This window comes from Rhinoderma darwinii, chromosome 9 (assembly GCF_050947455.1).
Source record: "Rhinoderma darwinii isolate aRhiDar2 chromosome 9, aRhiDar2.hap1, whole genome shotgun sequence".
Lineage (NCBI taxonomy): Eukaryota > Metazoa > Chordata > Amphibia > Anura > Rhinodermatidae > Rhinoderma > Rhinoderma darwinii.
This window is the reverse complement of record NC_134695.1, coordinates 47,991,703-48,009,287: the sequence shown is the minus strand read 5'-3', so window position 1 is coordinate 48,009,287 and position 17,585 is coordinate 47,991,703. Positions and strand designations below refer to the sequence as shown.

General features: G+C 41.4%; 1 long non-coding RNA gene across 1 annotated transcript in view; it reads right to left on the bottom strand.

Annotated features, from left to right (window-relative positions):
- Positions 1-896: 896 nt before the first annotated feature.
- The window catches only part of LOC142660768 (uncharacterized), a 99,280-nt gene continuing 82,591 nt past the window's right edge, over positions 897-17,585 (bottom strand). The window contains exon 3 of the long non-coding RNA XR_012850565.1: positions 897-1,520. This is a non-coding gene — a long non-coding RNA (uncharacterized LOC142660768). The remainder of the gene's footprint in view (positions 1,521-17,585) is intronic.

Genomic DNA, 17,585 nt, shown 5'->3' with positions numbered 1-17,585 from the left:
CCCATTGACTTCCTCAGTCTGGCTGTAGACCTAGAAATACATAGGTCCAGCCAGAATGAAGAAATGTCATGGTAGTAAAAACAATACGCTCCGCAGCACACATAAGATCTGCGGACTTCATTGCGGAATTTTGACTCTCCATTGAAGTCAATGGAGAAATTCCGCCATGAGTCCGCAACCAGTCCGCCACTGCTCCGCAACAGACAGAGCATGCTGCGGACACCAAATTCCGCTCCGCAGCCTATGCTCCGCAGCGGAATTGTACGCATCGTGTAAACGAACACTGCTAAATGAAAGTGAAAGTCAATGGAGAAACGGCTCCGCTGCGGATTAACGCTGCGGAGTGTCCGCAGCGGAATTTAAGTGAAATTCCGCTATGTGTGAACCCGCCCTTACACTGACAGCAAGCCTATTAACCTCCGCCTCCACTGGGGCTTAACAAGCTTCTGCACGTGGCAGACCAGGGGGCCATTGTTAGGCCTCCGGTTGCCATAGCCTCCGTCGGCACCCCCGATTTTGCCCAAGGCATCTAATAGTTTAATGGCAGGGATCGGAGCTAGCTCTGGTCCCTGCTGTTACAGCAGGATGTCAGCTGTTACATACAGCTGACACACGCAGGTGATGGCGCAGGCTCAGCTTCTTAGCCCGCGCCGTCTTGTCGTGACAGGAAGCCGTTTAGGCCCCGTTACAACAGCGTGTCAGCTGTAATGTACTGCAGAAACCCGCAGGTGATGGTGCGAACTCAGCTTCTGAGCCCGCTTCATCACCACAATATACAGTTACATGGTGTTGCGGTAAGTAATAACTTACAAGTATCCAAAAGTAGTCTGTTTTCAAAGGTTATCATTTTTATCAGATTAAAACTCACTCCATTTCACACTGAACAAAACTGATACAATAAAAACAAAAAAACTTTAATGTAAAGACATTATATGTTGTGAAGACAATATAGAGCTTCATTAGACACTGCCATTACTGGCACAGTTCTGAAGGTCCGTGTTCTTGACAGGCCGTCACAGTCTCTGCAGTATGTAAATATTGGTGACAATTTCTATTGTTAAGACACAATAGTCATAATTCTGCAGCTTTATGGAACAAGCTTCAATGAGAAGAAAGACATACGTTAAGTGTACTTCTAGTCTTTTTTATTTGGTCACCGTGACTTCCTTGCAAACCTCTACTAATTAACCCTTAATATTTTATTTTGATTTTATGTCTTCATTTTCATTTTAAAATAATCAAGCGTGAAAATCAGTGTGAAGGTTGACATAGTTTAAGATAGAGACAAAGCACAAAACATTTAGGTTAGTATGAAACACCAGTCATTTTAAGAAAAGAGATTAATTCCACATCAAAGAAAATGAATTCACAATTTAAAACCATTTGAGAGAAGAATATAAGTTACATAGACTTGCAGAGCTGCAAACAGTACATACCATTACTAACAAATAATGTAAGAATGATAAAATATCTCTTGTAAAATTCTGTTTTCCAGTCAAAATAATTTGATTAGGGAATATCTGATGAAAAATAAAAAAGGAATTAAATTACATTTGTTGTAATAATAATAATAATAATATAAAAATAGAAAACACCCACTATAACCATGGCTCCTGTTCGACAATCACATACCTTAACAACACATATATATTAAAATATAGCTAAAACATCTATTTTAGTAAACAATTTTAGGTAAAACTTAGAGTTGAGCGAATGTCCTTAAATTCGTTTTGGGTTCGATTTGGTCAAACCGGCCGTTACACTCGATTTGGACTAAATAAATTTGTTGTGAATTGAAAGTGTCCCGATTGCCCTGAAAAGTTGTGTATGACACTCTGAGATCTTCTTGGACTGTAGCCAAACACTTTCAAGCTCTTAAACCCCTTAGTGACCACCAATACGCCTTTTCACGGCGGTTACTAAGGGGCCTTAGGCTAGGCCGTCGCGTTTTCGCGGCGGCCCAGTCTATGTCCTGCACGGGTGTCCTATGCAGGCTGGAGCCGGGGCTCTGCTGTCTGATGACAGCTGGGCTCCGGCGCCAGCGCCCGCGATCGAAGTTTACTTAAATCGCGGCCGTTTAACCTGATAAATGCCGCCGTCAATAGCGACCGCAGCATTTAACTTTTAACGAGGGAGGGAGCTCCCTCTCTCACCCGTTGGTGGCCCGCAAATACAATTGCCGGTCTCCGATGGTGTGTCAAGGTCTGCCCGGGGCATATACCTATTAGGACGTGCCTCCGGCAGATTTACACTGACAAGCAATAATGCTCTGGTATACTAAGTATACCAAAGCATTATAGCAGCGATCTGAAGATTGCATAGTAAAGTCCCCTAGTGGGACTAATAAAATAAGTAATAAATGTTAAATAAAAATTATTAATAAAAATTACAGTAAAAAAATAAATAAAACCAGTGTAACAAGTGTAAAAAATAAATAAAAGTACACATGTATGGTATCGCCGCGACCATAATGACTAAATTAATAAAGTTAATATGTAATTTAAACCGCAAAAAAATAATGGAGAAATTGCTATTTTTTTTCTATTGCCCCCCCCAAAAAAGTCATAATAAAAATGAATCAATAAGTCCCATGTACCCCAAAACAGTACCAATCAAAACTAAGTATCATCCCGTAAAAAACAAGCCCAAAAAATCACTACATTGATGGAAAAATAAAAACAATTACGGGTCTTGGAAAGCAACGATGCAAAAACAAATAATTTTAGTTCAAAAGTGTTTTTATTGTGCAAAAGTCGTAAAACATAAAAAACTTCTACATATGTAGTATCGTCGTAATCGTACCGACCCATAGAATAAAGGTATTACGCCGCACAGTGAACGGCGTCAATTTAAAACGCATAGAATGGTGGAACTTCAGGGTTTTTTTCTAATCCACCCAAAAAAAAAGTTAATAAAAGTTAATCAAGAAATTATAAGTACGCTAAAATGGTGCCTTAAAAAAGTACAACTAATCCCGCAAAAAAACGTACTCATACAGCTATGTTGACAGAAAAATAAAAAAGTTCTAGCTCTTTGAATGCGACTATATAAAAACGAATAAAATATCTTGGTCATTAGGCTAAAATAGGCTGGTCACTAAGGGGTTAAGCCCAAGACAGCATTCATAATGATAAAGTGACATCAACATATATGGCTCTGGGCAAACGAACGGTAGCCGCTAGTAACAAATAACCACATTCTACTGTCAGATTTTTATACTTTTTAAAATTCAGAAACGATCCAAAAATCAGCCCTTGTTTGTGGCAAATGTTTTTACACTCATGGTGGTGTCGGAGGAAGCATTGACTTTTTAACAAGTGGACCAAATATTATCCTATATAGGGTAGAAGCGACAGGTTTGGTGTTATTTTAAAGGAAAAAAATATGTTAATATTATGCACTACTTTCACGGCCATGACTTCATGTGCCAGAGACCGTGTGCCTGATGTCCTGGAAAGTGGAAAAGCAATGACTTTACTCTATTTATTTGAAAATAAATTGTCACTTGGAGTGATGTATAACTCTGTTGTATAACTGCTTGATGCAGAATAATATGTCAATTTGTGGTGGTACTATTATTAGCAATTAGATATATGCAAAACAATGAGTGACATCACGTACGCAACGTCTGTATTAGCAGGCACCGGCAAGCTATCAGTACCAGCATTTGAATTTAATTAAAGCAGAAATTATTATTACGAATATATTTATGCATGCAGTCAACAAAAATTTCATAAATTCCATAAAGAGTGGTTAAATTGGAAAACACCTAAACTTGCCGACCAACTTACTTTTTAAGCTAAAGACTAGGATTTCCCACAGTCAACAACTCTTCCCTTCTGAACTCCCCTTTTACTGTTGACCTGAGGATTCACTGTTTTCCTTTTTTCTGATTTACTGTTAACAATGTTATCGTTTGGTTAAAAACACAATAAATACTGTTTAAACTTCACTATAATCTACTTAATCTATTACAAGCTTATAACAAAGAGCCTTCATAAGAAATATAATTAAATGTGCAGTTCTAGCAATTTAACTCAATCATGTAAACCGTTCCTCATATATTTCAACTTCGCTTCAGTTGTTCCTTTACTGAACAATTGTATAACTGTGCATGTATGATTTAAACTAACAGTATAATATAACCCTACTGTAAACATGTATATATGTCCGTTGCGACTGTAATTTCACTTAATAATAACAATAAAAATGATTGAAACAGAAAAATCTGTTTATTTTTTTTCAAAATTGTCACTTGGACACAGACTGAAGTATAATGGTGCTGTATAAGTGCTTGACGCAGAACAATATGCAAATTTTTGGTGGGACTATTTGATGTCTGTATCAGCAGGCAGTTGCACGCTATTAGCACCAGGATTTAAATTAACAAATTGTAACTGATCTGATGAAGTTTGATGATTCACAAATTGATGTAAGAATTCTACAGCTGCATCAGCACTTACTCATAGCAATGGCTGCCTGTCTAACTAACACACTGACACTGACAGACTCCTATCTCTGTCTAAATTCTATCTCTCATTATTGTAAATCTAACTATATATTCTTTTATCCTTAGGCTGGGTTCACACAACCTATTTTCAGGCGTAAACGAGGCGTATTATGCCTCGATTTACGCCTGAAAATACGGCTCCAATACGTCGGCAAACATCTGCCCATTCATTTGAATGGGCTTGCCGACGTACTGTGCCGACGACCTGTAATTTACGCGTAATTTACCTGTAATTTACGACGTACTGTCAAACGACGACCCGTAAAATAACTGCCTCGTCAAAGAAGTGCAGGACACTCCTTTGGACGTAATTTGAGCCGTTTTTCATTGAATTCAAAGACACCTCGCATAATGCGAAGAGCAGCAATTACGTCTGAAACGACAGAGCTGTTTTCTCCTGAAAACAGTCTGTCATTTCAGACGTAAAAGGCAGCTATCGTGTGCACATACCCTTACTGTGAAACACACTCACTGGCACTAATCCACCAGCAACACTTTCTGTATTATACTTTCTCTCACTCTCTGTCTGATGTCCTGTCTCTCCTATCTGTATCCCCACAAAAACCAGCATTTCCTAGTTGAGCTGTTTATAGGGGCTATGACTCATATGACTGTCATCCACTGAGTCGTCAGTGACTCATACACATACCCCTCATAATTAGCTGTGCCAGATAGAAGGCTGACTGCAAAGCATTATGGGGTAGCCAGCAGGGCCACCACCCAATGGTATGTGATTCTTCTTCTTTGTCTTCTTGTCTTCTTCTTAAAAATGGTTGCTGCCATTTTGAGCAGTTTGTGTAGGAGGGATCCCAAAAGTTTCTGAATTGCAAAAATGTTAAACTTTTGGAAAATTCATAACAAATTCGGTTTGTGTTAATCGATTCACTCAAATTTAGTTAAGCTTTAAATGAATATAAAATATAGGCATTGAAATGGAAAAAAATAGGTACTTTTGATAATATCTTTGGCACTTTAGCAGTTAAAACTCTATAATGTAAAAAAGCATTTGTCTATAAACTATCACTTGAATTTTTTATTTAGCAATATACAATTACAAGCTCTAGTAGACATGTATCATCTTTTTACATAAATCCAACTCTACCCTCCAAAAAAAGCAACAAAAGATTTCAACAAATACACACACACCTGACAAAACTCACACACAATCTGGCTGAACTCTAAGTTAATTATATAATCTATCCATGTTTTCCAAATGAAGAAAAACATTTCTCTACAAGTATGTCTAAGGCCTGATTCACATATGCGTTGGAGGCTCTGTTAGGGGCTTCAATGGCAGATCTGTCCGAGATTACTGGAGACAATAGCGCAGCACGTTGCGCTATTGTCTCCTGTAAAACTACGGACACCCTTACGGAAAGACGAAGGAACCTATTAAAGTCAATGGGTTCCATCAGCCGCCGGTGGTGTCCATGATGCAGCGGAACCATTGCTTCAGTTACTCCCTTGTTCTGCTCCTTTGATGGAGCAGAACAATGAAATGTCACAACAAAGGTGTGAACATAGCCATACTGACTCAATTCAATCCCCATACATATTATTTAATCTGCCCAACACTAGCTCCAATGATAATACATCCTGGGTCCAGTTGAGACCAACATAATATATTGGTTCAGATATATTTCCCATTTTATCCCTAATAGAAATACCAGTGATGATTCTGTCACCCATATTTTTTGAGCATTAAGGTGCAGTCACATGTGGCAGATTTTGTTGAAAATCAGTTTCATTCATTTGAATGAACTTACCCCTTGAAACATCTACTATCTTTTTTACCATATATTTTCCCAAAGCGCCTCTGTCATTGGAAGAAAACAGCTACTTGCTTTGGGGGCCACCCAATATACTGGGCCATCTACGCCTGGCACACAGAGCACCTTTGTCAGTTCAGTTGAATAAAACAGTTGATTGCTGCTGACAGACGTTCTGTGTACCAGACTGAAGTAGCCATACTGACTGTATGGCTACCGCAGCAATCAGACAACTTTTCACGCTGTTGAAAGCCATAGTAATAATGTAAATGCTGATGCTCCAGAATCCAGCTCTGAGGAGTTAGATGGGGACTGGTGGTCGATGGTCTGGACTGGATCAAACACTTAGAATTCAGATGATGAAGGAAGGTAAACAGTTCAATCATGACAGCCAGATCCTGACACCAGACATTTCTCCTTCTATGAGTCTCAGTGTAGTACAATACTCTGCCCTAACTGTGCTCTGCCGTCTTCTGAGACTATGTGGTGAAGTGACGTGAGGTTACCTCTGTCTGCCATACAGCCCCCCTGTAGATAACGCCATACAGCCCCCCTGTAGATAACGCCATACAGCCCCCTCTGTAGATAGCGCCATACATCCCCCTGTAGAGTACGCCATCCAGCCCCCCTGTAGATAACGCCATACAGCCCCCTGTAGATAACCCTATACAGCCCCCCTGCAGAGAACGCCATACAAACCCCCCTGTAGAGAACGCCATACAGCCCCCCCTGTAGGGAACGCCATACAGCCCCCCCCTGTAGAGAACGCCATACAGCCCCCCCTGTAGAGAACGCCATACAGCCCCCCCTGTAGAGAACGCCATACAGCCCCCCCTGTAGGGAACGCCATACAGCCCCCCCTGTAGAGAACGCCATACAGCTCCCCCCCTGTAGGGAACGCCATACAGCGTTCCCCCCCCCTGTAGGGACCGCCATACAGCGTCCCCCCTCCCAAAAAAATGCGACCTACAGTGTGTCCTACAAAATGCATGTATCCCCTCTCCACAGGATCTCCACAGGACAGGGGATACATGTGTGATCGCTGGCAGCGATAGGGAGAACGGGGGATTGAAAGTCCCCTGAACTTTTCCATGACTAACCTGTGACTTCCGGCGTCTGCGCAGCTCAATAAAAATGAAAGGAGCGCTGGTCACGCATGCGCACAAGCACGACCGGCGCTCCATTCATTTCTACGGTGCTGCCGACAGACGCCGGAAGTCCGAGGTTTGTGATGGAGAACTTCAGGGGACTTTCAGTCCCCCGTTCTCCCTATCGCTGCCAGCGATCACTCATGTATCCCCTCTCCTGTGTATATCCTGTGGAGAGGGGATACATGTCTTTTGCTCTATTTTGCGCCTTCAGCACCAGACACCGTTTAGCCATTTTTAGCACGTGTTAGTTAAATGGCTATAACTTTTTTATTTGTTGGGCTAACGACGTGATTTTTGCGACGTTTTTTCCGTAGACAATGCAGGTTTCATTTTTTATTGTTTTTATACACACCTTTTTTGCTATTTTAGAATTTTTATTCATAAAGTTTGAAAATAATAGTAAAAAAATAAGCTTTTTTACATTTCAGCTATTTTTTTTTTGGTAATAACAGTTTTACCCTAAAATAGACCTTTTATTTGTGATCATCATTGTCTACCGTAAATTTTAATATATTACATGTCTATATTAGAGTAATTGGGTCAGTGCTAGCGTTACAACAATGATTGGCGGGGGGGAACTGTTTTTTTGGGGGTGGGTATTTTATGTGTATTTATTATTTACATTTTTTTTGCACTTTACTTTATTATTTTTTTATTACTATGGTCTGTCCCCCAAAGGTCAAAGAAGACCTTTGGGGTACTTTCTATATTTTTTTTCTTTCTTTTACACCATGTTTTCCCACTGTAACTGGAGCTGCACAGCAGCCCCAGTTACAGGGGAAATCAGCCCTCTCATAGTGACTTGATTGTCACTAATAGGGCTGTGCTGGGTCTTGTTAGACCCAGCAGCAGTCTGCCACAAACGGCACCCGGCGATCATGTGATGATCACCGGGAGGAATAGAGACAGCGCCGCTGCTGCTGTCTCTATTCCTGTACACAGCGTGCATTCAGCGCTGTGTACAAGTGATCAGAGAAGACAGAAGCAGCGAAAGCTGCTTCTATTCTCTCCTCAGGGTCCCCGGCAGTCACTGACAGCCGGAGACCCGACACTCAGCTGCCCGATCGCGCGGGCAGCAAGTTAAAACCCGGGCCGTAGAAAGTCTATGGCTCGGGTTTTAAGGACCCTGACCACTGGCCGTAAAAATACAGCCAGCGGTCGGGAACCAGTTAATGGCAGAGCGGGGAGATGCCTCCCTGCTCTGCCGTAGTGTTCAGTGGCATCCCGCTGTAGCAGCCATAGCGGCTGCTAGCGGAGCCTCCGGCCATGGTGGGGGCCCGTGCCGGCGGGCGACACGGGCCCCCTCATGCCGCGGGCCCCGTAGCAGCCGCTACTGCTGCTACGGCGGTAGTTACGCCACTGCCTGGACTGGTGGGCTCTTACCCTGCTGTGGACCTCCTGACTTGCCTGCCCGTACCACTCCCTGACCTGCATAAAGCCATTTGTCGACTATGAAAGTGCAAGCACATTATAGTGATTAAATCACCATATATCTCTTACTGATATAAAAAATAAAACAAAAAAAATATAAAATTGTGACACACTTAAACATATTATAACTAGGGGTTGACCCATCCCGGTTTCAAAATACAATGGTATACCTCAGATTTTACATAAAAAAGGAGATTTATTAAAGGGGTTGTGCAAGCATGCTCTCCCGCTTGATCTGACCTTGGGCATGGGGAGATGCAACTGCACGCTGGACGAGACAGTTGGCGCGGCAACCATCCAATGCCCAATAAATATCATGTAAGGGGGAAGCCAGGCAGTGTGGCATAGTAGGCCTAAATTTGCCGGATATCCCCTGCATCAGGAAGGAGTGCCCTTGACTGACGTACAAAAGAGTGAGCCAGCCAACCAACCATCAACCGCTAGCCTGAAACACATTTGTACCAAGAGACTGTGCCTTTCGAAGTTAGAAGTGTTTATTTGCCTGCTGCAGCCGGGTGTGGTGTTAACACTGGGTTAGTAAAGTTTCTGTTGCCTTGAGCTCCTGGTCTGTGTTCCATCACTTCCGCGACAAACCTGCCATCCACCACCTTGGGATCCTAGCCTTACATATTTTGGCATAATCCGCAGAATATCAGAGCCCAGTATCAAACTGGTGTACTTTAATAACTCGCTTGCCAGCCACCATTGATATTGGCCTGTAGACAAGGAGATGTTGGTGGAGTTGTGCAAGTTACAGCTGGAGAAAACTAGAAAACTGCACAATGTCCTCAGAAAAGAGGCAGAGGTCATGCCTTAAATCATGTCCTAGAGGGGGCCTGGTCGCTTGGTGTACACCCAGGTGCTCCAAAGAGCAGCTGGTGTTTTCCACCTACAGAGTTGAGTAAGGCTTTGTGGTTGGGCCACGGTGAGGCCAAGACAGCATGCCCGATCGTGGCTGCGAAACCACCGCCAAGTCCGTTAGCGGGTAAGTCAGTGGTGTCCAGGCCGCAACTGCATGGGGCAGAGCATCTGATCAAAATCTCACTGCATGAGGCACACCTAATCCTGCTGTGTGAGAGTGTATGAGAAGAACCCCATTTCTTAAAGGGGACTTTAATTTATTCTGCATTAATGTGGCCAGTAATGACATTTATTTATATTTGCTGTGCCTTTAATGTTTATTTTTATTCCCACAGGAGGTGGCTAATAAAGAAGACATGCTATTTTGTGCTATTGTTTATGTACACTGTATCATTATTTTTATTTTTGGCCGGTGCGGCGTATGATAGTTAATTAGCTAGTGATCCAAATTATTTGATGCTGGAATAAACAGCCTGGATGACATCATGGCTAGTTCCTGCTGCTCCATAACATTGCCAGGATGTTGCAGCGTGGCTAAGCCGTGTCCTCATGCTTGGACAGCGGTTACTGTATAAAACGGCTACTGTTCCTACTAAGATTATTCAATGAGAGGGTGGAAGAAGAGTACCCTGGTGTGATGAGTGAGCTGTTGAAGCTGCAAGTGGTGCGACAAGCATGAATTTCGTGGACCGCAGTCAATGGGTCCTGGAGCAAATTGTGGGTGACGGGCAATAGCCTCCCCGTGTGTGTGTGCAGTATTGTGCGAGCTGTAGTCGGTGGGTGACAGGCAGGACCCTACCCACATAAGAAAGTGGAGTAAAGCAGCCAGCCATTGTGGCCTAGTAGGTTTGAATATACCGAACATCACCGGCATCAAGGAAGAGTTACCTTGACTCTGTCCAACAAAAGAGTGAGGTAGCCAGCCATCAATCGCCTGCCTGAACCACAGTTGTACCAAGAGCCAGTGCCACTCCCAGTGAAAAATGTTAATTTGCCTGCTGTGGTCGGGTTTGCTGTTAACACCGGCTTAGTAAAGTATCTGCTGCTACGCGCTCCTGGTCTCAGTCCCATCTCATCCTCGACAAAACTGCAAGGGTCATGCACCACATTGGGCACCCAACTTATAAGTGAATGATCATATGATGATGATGATGTACATCTTGCCTTGGCTGTCTACAAGAGTTAAAGAACCTGTTTAAAAAATAAAAACACACTGCTCCATAGTGAAAAAACTTTTGGTATGTTGAGAATAGACAGAGGGAGATATAACGACTCATCTGGGCGAGATTTGCTAATAGGCTCAACTCTGTACATCAGCTTTGAGCAGTTTAGAACCAGCTGTATCTAATCCTTTGCCAATTGTGCATAAAAGCATCCGTAATAGGTAGCACAAATAAAGTTGAAAAAAAAAAAAAGGATATTTGGGCGCTGCTGAATGAAGGACATAGACTGGAATCAGTTTAAATGAGTGTTTTTTTAATTTAAAATACAAAAACCTTTTTTTTAAATGGATTCCAGTATATGTCCTTCATCCAGCAGTGCCCTGATATCCTTGTTTTTTTTAACTTTATTTATGCTACAAGGGCCTTGGAAGTCTGGACAAGTTATGAGTGCCTGGACTTATATGTCTCATATAAAAAGGAGTGTTTGGACAAAAGAGTAAGGCCCCATGCACATGAACGTGCTTTTGCGGCTGCAAATATCTACGGGAGAATTGCGGCCCCATTCATTCCTATGGGCCCATGCACACAACAGTGGTTTCCACGGTCCGTGCATGGCCCAGGAGCCTGGACCACAAAAAGAACGGACATGTCTTATTACGGCCGTGTTCTGCGGTCCAGGCTCATAGGAAATAATGGACATGGCCATGTGCACGGCCCACGACTTGCGTCGGCTCGCGGGTGTCATTCCTCGGCCGGCCGACCCAAAAATCACGGCCGTGCACATGGCTACGGTCGGATGCATGAGGCCTGAAAGTATGGCTCTGCTTGTCTGAGTTACCAAAATGCAGAAGATTCAAGCACCACCAATTTACAAAAGACTAAGCTCACTGAAGTAAACCCCACCTCTGTTCGATCAATTACAGAAGAAAGAAAATCCACTGCACCATTCACTCATCCTTTATTGTTCCTTCAGGGCAAATGCAGGAATAAAAAAATTTAAAAGGTGATCAAAACGTCTCTTGTACCTTAAAATGGTATCGGTGAAAACTACAGCTCGCCCCGCAAAATTTAAGCTCACACACCATTAAATTGATGGAAAAATAAACAAGTTATGGCTCTCAGAATATGGCGACACAATTTTTACCAAATATTTTTCTATTATTCTAAAAGTGGTAAAACATTAAAACATAACATATTCATTTGATATCAGCGTAATCATATCAAACTGTAGAAAAAGGTGAATATGTAGTTACAAATAAAAAAACCTGTAAAAACAAACCCCCCCCCAAAAAAAAATGTCGTAATCAGTATTTTTTGCCCTCAAATAATTTTTTTAAACATCCCAGTACATAATGAATTACAATAAATTGTGCCATGAAAAACGAAAACTTGTCCCGCAAAAACAAGCTCCTATACGGCTATGTCGACAAAGAAATAAAGAAGTTATGGCTTTTGGAAGGCGGTGAGGAAAAAACGAATAAGAAAAAACTCAAATTGCCCTGCCTTTAAGCCCTTGACGCATTATCACGTACATGCAAGTTTGTAATGTCCGTGGCTGCGGGCCGTCAGCTCCAACCTCCCCCTGACAGCCGCAGCCACGAGTTGGCAAGCGCTGGCCCCAGCCTCCTCCTCAGGAGACGCCAGCACTCGCGTCCATTCACCTCAGCCGGATCCCAGACCTTTTGATGAACTTTTATCCGTGAGTACCCTGGACTATAAGAGGGGTCCAGCCCCCTGCTTCTATGTCTGAGTGTTGTTGATGTTTCCTAAGTTTGTGATGGCCTCCTAGTGTGTTCCCGTTTCCTGTTTCCTGTACCTGTTACTGTTCCTAGCATTCCATACCATCCTGGTCGAGCACTGTGCTGTGCCAAAGTCGTATAGTGCTGTATCCCACGTCTGACCTGCTTCACCTCGCCTGACGTCTACCTGCTGCCTAGTCCTAGCCGAGCTTGCCCTGCTGCTGTCTGAGCTGCCACAGGTACCTATACGAACTATAGACATTCACCTGCGCCCTGTTGGCCAGCTGCCTTACCGCCAAGGCGGTACCGCCCAGTGGGTTCACAGACCCCTCGTGACAACGTTATAAGTGTCATAGGGAAGTATGGAGGGCGCTCATAGCAATAAACAGCAATAGCAATAAACAGCAATAAAAATAGTAAACTCATGAATAAGTAAAAACATATTCAAATGAACAAATCTCAGAATATAAAGACATTGGCGATACTATATAAAAAAAAATAAAGGTTACATTTTCAATTTAATTTAAATTGGTTTCAATAGCGGCAAGAGGTGGGTTTATGCCTAATGACAAAGGTAATTGTATTAAGTATACAGTGTAACCTGTGATGAGTATCTATGTTTATACAGTATTACTAATTTAAAAAACAAATTGCTATTAAATTAATACAAAAATAAAATATGGCTGCAATGCAATTGCTTCATGGTAATCCATTTAACTTCATATTTGTGGGTGGGCTCATGAAATTAAAGTGTGCAGTTATGTAATTAGGGACTGTGGTAGAATATTTCATGATTTATACGCTGTGTTTGAGCCAGTCCTGCTCTTTATAAAAGTAACATATACTTTATATATATACACACATGTGTGTCTGTATGTAAAGATGTATTAATGTGTGTTTATGTATGTGTGTATGTAATAGATGTATATGTGTGCGTATGTCTATACAGATGTATACGTGTGTGCATGTATGTATATTGCAGTATTATCTATATGTACAGCATATGAAGGTATTATTTTATATGTATAGTATATGGTGGTATTATTTATTTATATAGTATATAGGGGCGTTATTTCTATGCAGAGTGTATACTGGCATTACTTATGTATACAGTATATAGCAGTATTATTTATAATACCGCTACGTACTGTATATGGTAGTATTCATATGTAAAGTATATGGTGGCATATGACGGCAGTAATTATATATAATATATGTAGATCCGATGGACGCACTCAACATATTTAAGGTTGATTTTGCTGTATGCACGTTCAATATCCCACAGTCAGGGTAATATTGAATTCATACATATACAAAAGAGAACCGCACTCCAGACTTGTATATGCAAGTTAGGTTTCATTTTTATTTAGGGTTCACAAAAAGCATTAAAATAATATAAAGCAAAAGCTCAACTGTCACATAAACATTAGAAAGACACTGACAACACACTAACAAAAATATTAAACAAAAATCGTGGAGAGATTAACCCAGAGACCAACTTAAAACACAGACACACCAATAATAACAGAAAAAAATCTGCCTGGAATTTTAAGGAAGATTTTGAACTGCCTGCGTTTTTTTTTCCGTGGTTTTCATCCACAGTCGTTGAGGCCGATGCAACGACAGCTAGTAAAAAATGCCGCGAAAAACGCTTGGAAACGAGCACCACAGGATTTTTCTGCTTCCCATTGATTTCAATGGGTGGTCAGAGGCGGAAACCGCAGCAAGAAAGGACATGGCACTTTTTTTCCCACGAGTGGCCAAAAGCCGCCCTGGGAAAAGAACGCCTCTGCCTCCCATTGAAATCAATGAGGGGGGGGGGGCTATTTGGGATGTTTTTGGAACAGATTGCGATGCGGTTGCTGCATCAAAATCTGCACCAAAAAAAAGGCTGTGTGAACAGGGCCTACAATGTAAAAGCAATTTCTCATTCATTCCTAGACATAAACCTTGGTAACAAAAATACAGCAACCAAGAAAAATCCTAAAGCAAGAAATACAGTCAACAATAAGCCAAAGCTGCATCAACTGTAGTAAGACATACACACTGTCAAGAATAAAGAACCATTAGTATAGCTGCTAGGATCTGAAACGAGAGTCTACTGGCCTAGGTTAGAGTTCCCCTCAGGATACTTCCTTCCTTTCCCCGGGATGCCTTCCTCCCGAGTGATGTCTCCTCCCTAGTGACCCAGGCCTGGATATTTGGGACTCCAACTGTGCGCTCCCCCTCCAGTCTGAAAACACTGAGTCTCCACTTTATGATTAAAGAAATTTGGTTTTTATAAGGGCCCTTTTACACGGGCCAATGATCAGGCGAACGAGCGTTCATATGAACGCTCGTTCCCGATCATTGCCTCGTGTAAACAGGGCAACGATCAGCAGGTGAACAAGCAAATGCTAGTTTTTGAACATTCTTTTATTTTTCTAGGACATTACAAGGCTTAGAATTTTAGCAGCAATTTCTACAATTTTTAAGAAAATTTCAAAAGCCTTTTTTATAGGGCAGATTTGCTGCAGATTTTGCCAGCAATATGTAAGAAAAAACAGAATTGGATCTAGGAGTGCAGACCTATAAGGCATTTCTTTATATATTTCTTCTGTTTGGCCACGTTCAGACGTGGCGGAATTGCTATTGAACTCCGCTGTGGGCAGTCCGCAGTGGAATTCTGCAGCAGCCGTTTTTTACATTTGTTTCTATACATTTCTAGGAAACTTAGTTCAGGCGTTGCGGAAAATAATGGTGCGGAAAATAGGCTGCGGTGCAGAATTTTCCCTCCGCAGCATGCTCATTATATTGTGGAGAAGCAGCGGAATTTCACTGCGGATTTCAGCCTTTGCAATGCAAAAACTGAAATCTGTGGCAAGTCCGCTGTGATATCTGCAATGTCTGAATTATCTGTCATATGTGCAAATATTGGTGCACATTCGTTGCGTAATTGCCCCGAATCTGCACCACCATTTCCAGCAGAAAAAATCTGCCACACGCAAAATCTGCAGCAAATCTGCACTGTGGGAACCCAGCCTTAGAGACCAGTTCAGTTCTAAAGTGACTTTGAGAGGCCTATATATTAGAACCCTCATAAAACACCCCATTTTAAAAACTTCACCGCTTAAAGTATTCAAAACAGCATTTAAAAGGTTCTTAACCCTTTAGGCATTTCACAGGAATTAAAGCAGAGTTGAAATTTCCAACATTTTTTTTTTTAGAAAATTTCATTTTAATCCATTTTTTTCTGTAACACGTAAGGTTTTAGGAAAGAAACACAGCTTAATATTTATTACCCAGTTTCTGCAGTTTTTGGAATATCTTCATTTCCTGATTAAGTCTGCTGAAGGCCTTTGACAAGAGCAATTGACCCCGGACATACTGATTATGAAAACTCTATTCAAACCCTTGGCTACACCATTGATTCTTCATTTCGTTACATTCAACTATATACAATATATTTTTTGTCATTTCATATCTGTATATCTTACAGATCCCCCACTTGTGAGCAAACAAAATTTGTAGTGAGCTCTCAAAATCAAATTTTACGATATACAATAGTTTACAGTGTTCTTAAAGTTGATCTAATTTTATAAAATTAGAAATGCTCCAAAAAGTACAATTAAAGTCTGTATAAGGAGAAGTCCTTTGAAAGCCACTCAGAGTAATGGTTGTTGTGTCGATTTATAGATAGAGTCCCCCATGGAGGTACCCCATGGAAAGAACTACTTTTACAGTATTGTCCTTAAAATTTAGATAAGGAACAGTGACATTACTCATTACAATTAGTTATGCACCTTGTAGTCCCCTGTCTGTATTCCCTGTGAACTTTATTATACGGGACCTCAACCCAACTTCCTGCTGTATTTCAGCCGTTGGCTTTAATTTTGTGCTTCTTATTTCCTTTTCCCCACTGGTCGCATAAGACCTGGATATATTTTCCTCCTGGATATTTCTAAGGGCACTCCTCTTACTATCTCTCTGCGTTTAATGCAACAAAACCATCCCATGACAAATGTAAATCTGGGTTGGGATCAGTAAGGCTTCTACAAATTTCCCCCTCTAGTTTTTCCAGGTCTGAATGCTGCATCTTTTATCAAAAGTGTGGTGTTTTATTTCAGTAAAAGATTAAGTATTTTTGTAAAGTTACCCTTCATGCATACTATAATTGATTAAAATAACCAGTTCTAAGCGGAATTCATATTAATCAAGTAAACATATGTTTACTTGAAGGGTCCTCTCCAAGTAATAAATGTTTCTTTTTACAGAAATCCTGTACCATCGCTAAATCTCCAGCATTGTATTCAAAGGGTCTAAATTTTTATCTAAATATTTATTTATTTGCTTTTTAGAGCAGCCTAAATTCTGAGCAACAAAAACATTTACTTGCTGGATGTAATCCCCCATACTTTTCACCTAAGTCTTCATAGCTGCACCTTGTAAAACAGGGGGTTTAATTGGCAACAGCAAGTGACCTGGTGTATGGATCAATTTACCCGTTATAACTTGATACAGGCTTAATCCTATTGTGGAGTGCAGAGCAGACCTTATTGCCATTAAATACAATGGTTACATATCCTTCCAGGCTGTTGGCTTTCCCATGCAAAATTTTGCCAATATGGTTTTGTGCGATTCCCCTGTTCAATGGCCCCAAATGACTGTGGATGGTAAGCAATATGAAGTTCCTGCTTGGCATTCAATAATTTCTGTAGCTGCTGAAACACTTTGCCAGTTAGGCTGGGTTCACACGACCTATTTTCAGACGTAAACGAGACGTATTATGCCTCGTTTTACGTCTGAAAATAGGGCTCCAATACGTCGGCAAACATCTGCCCATTCATTTGAATGGGTTTGCCGACGTACTGTGCAGACAACCTGTAATTTACGAGTCGTCGTTTGACATCTGTCAGAGAAGCCTCGCATATTACGAGGAGGAGCTTTTACGTCTGAAACGAGGCAGCTGTTTTCTCCTGAAA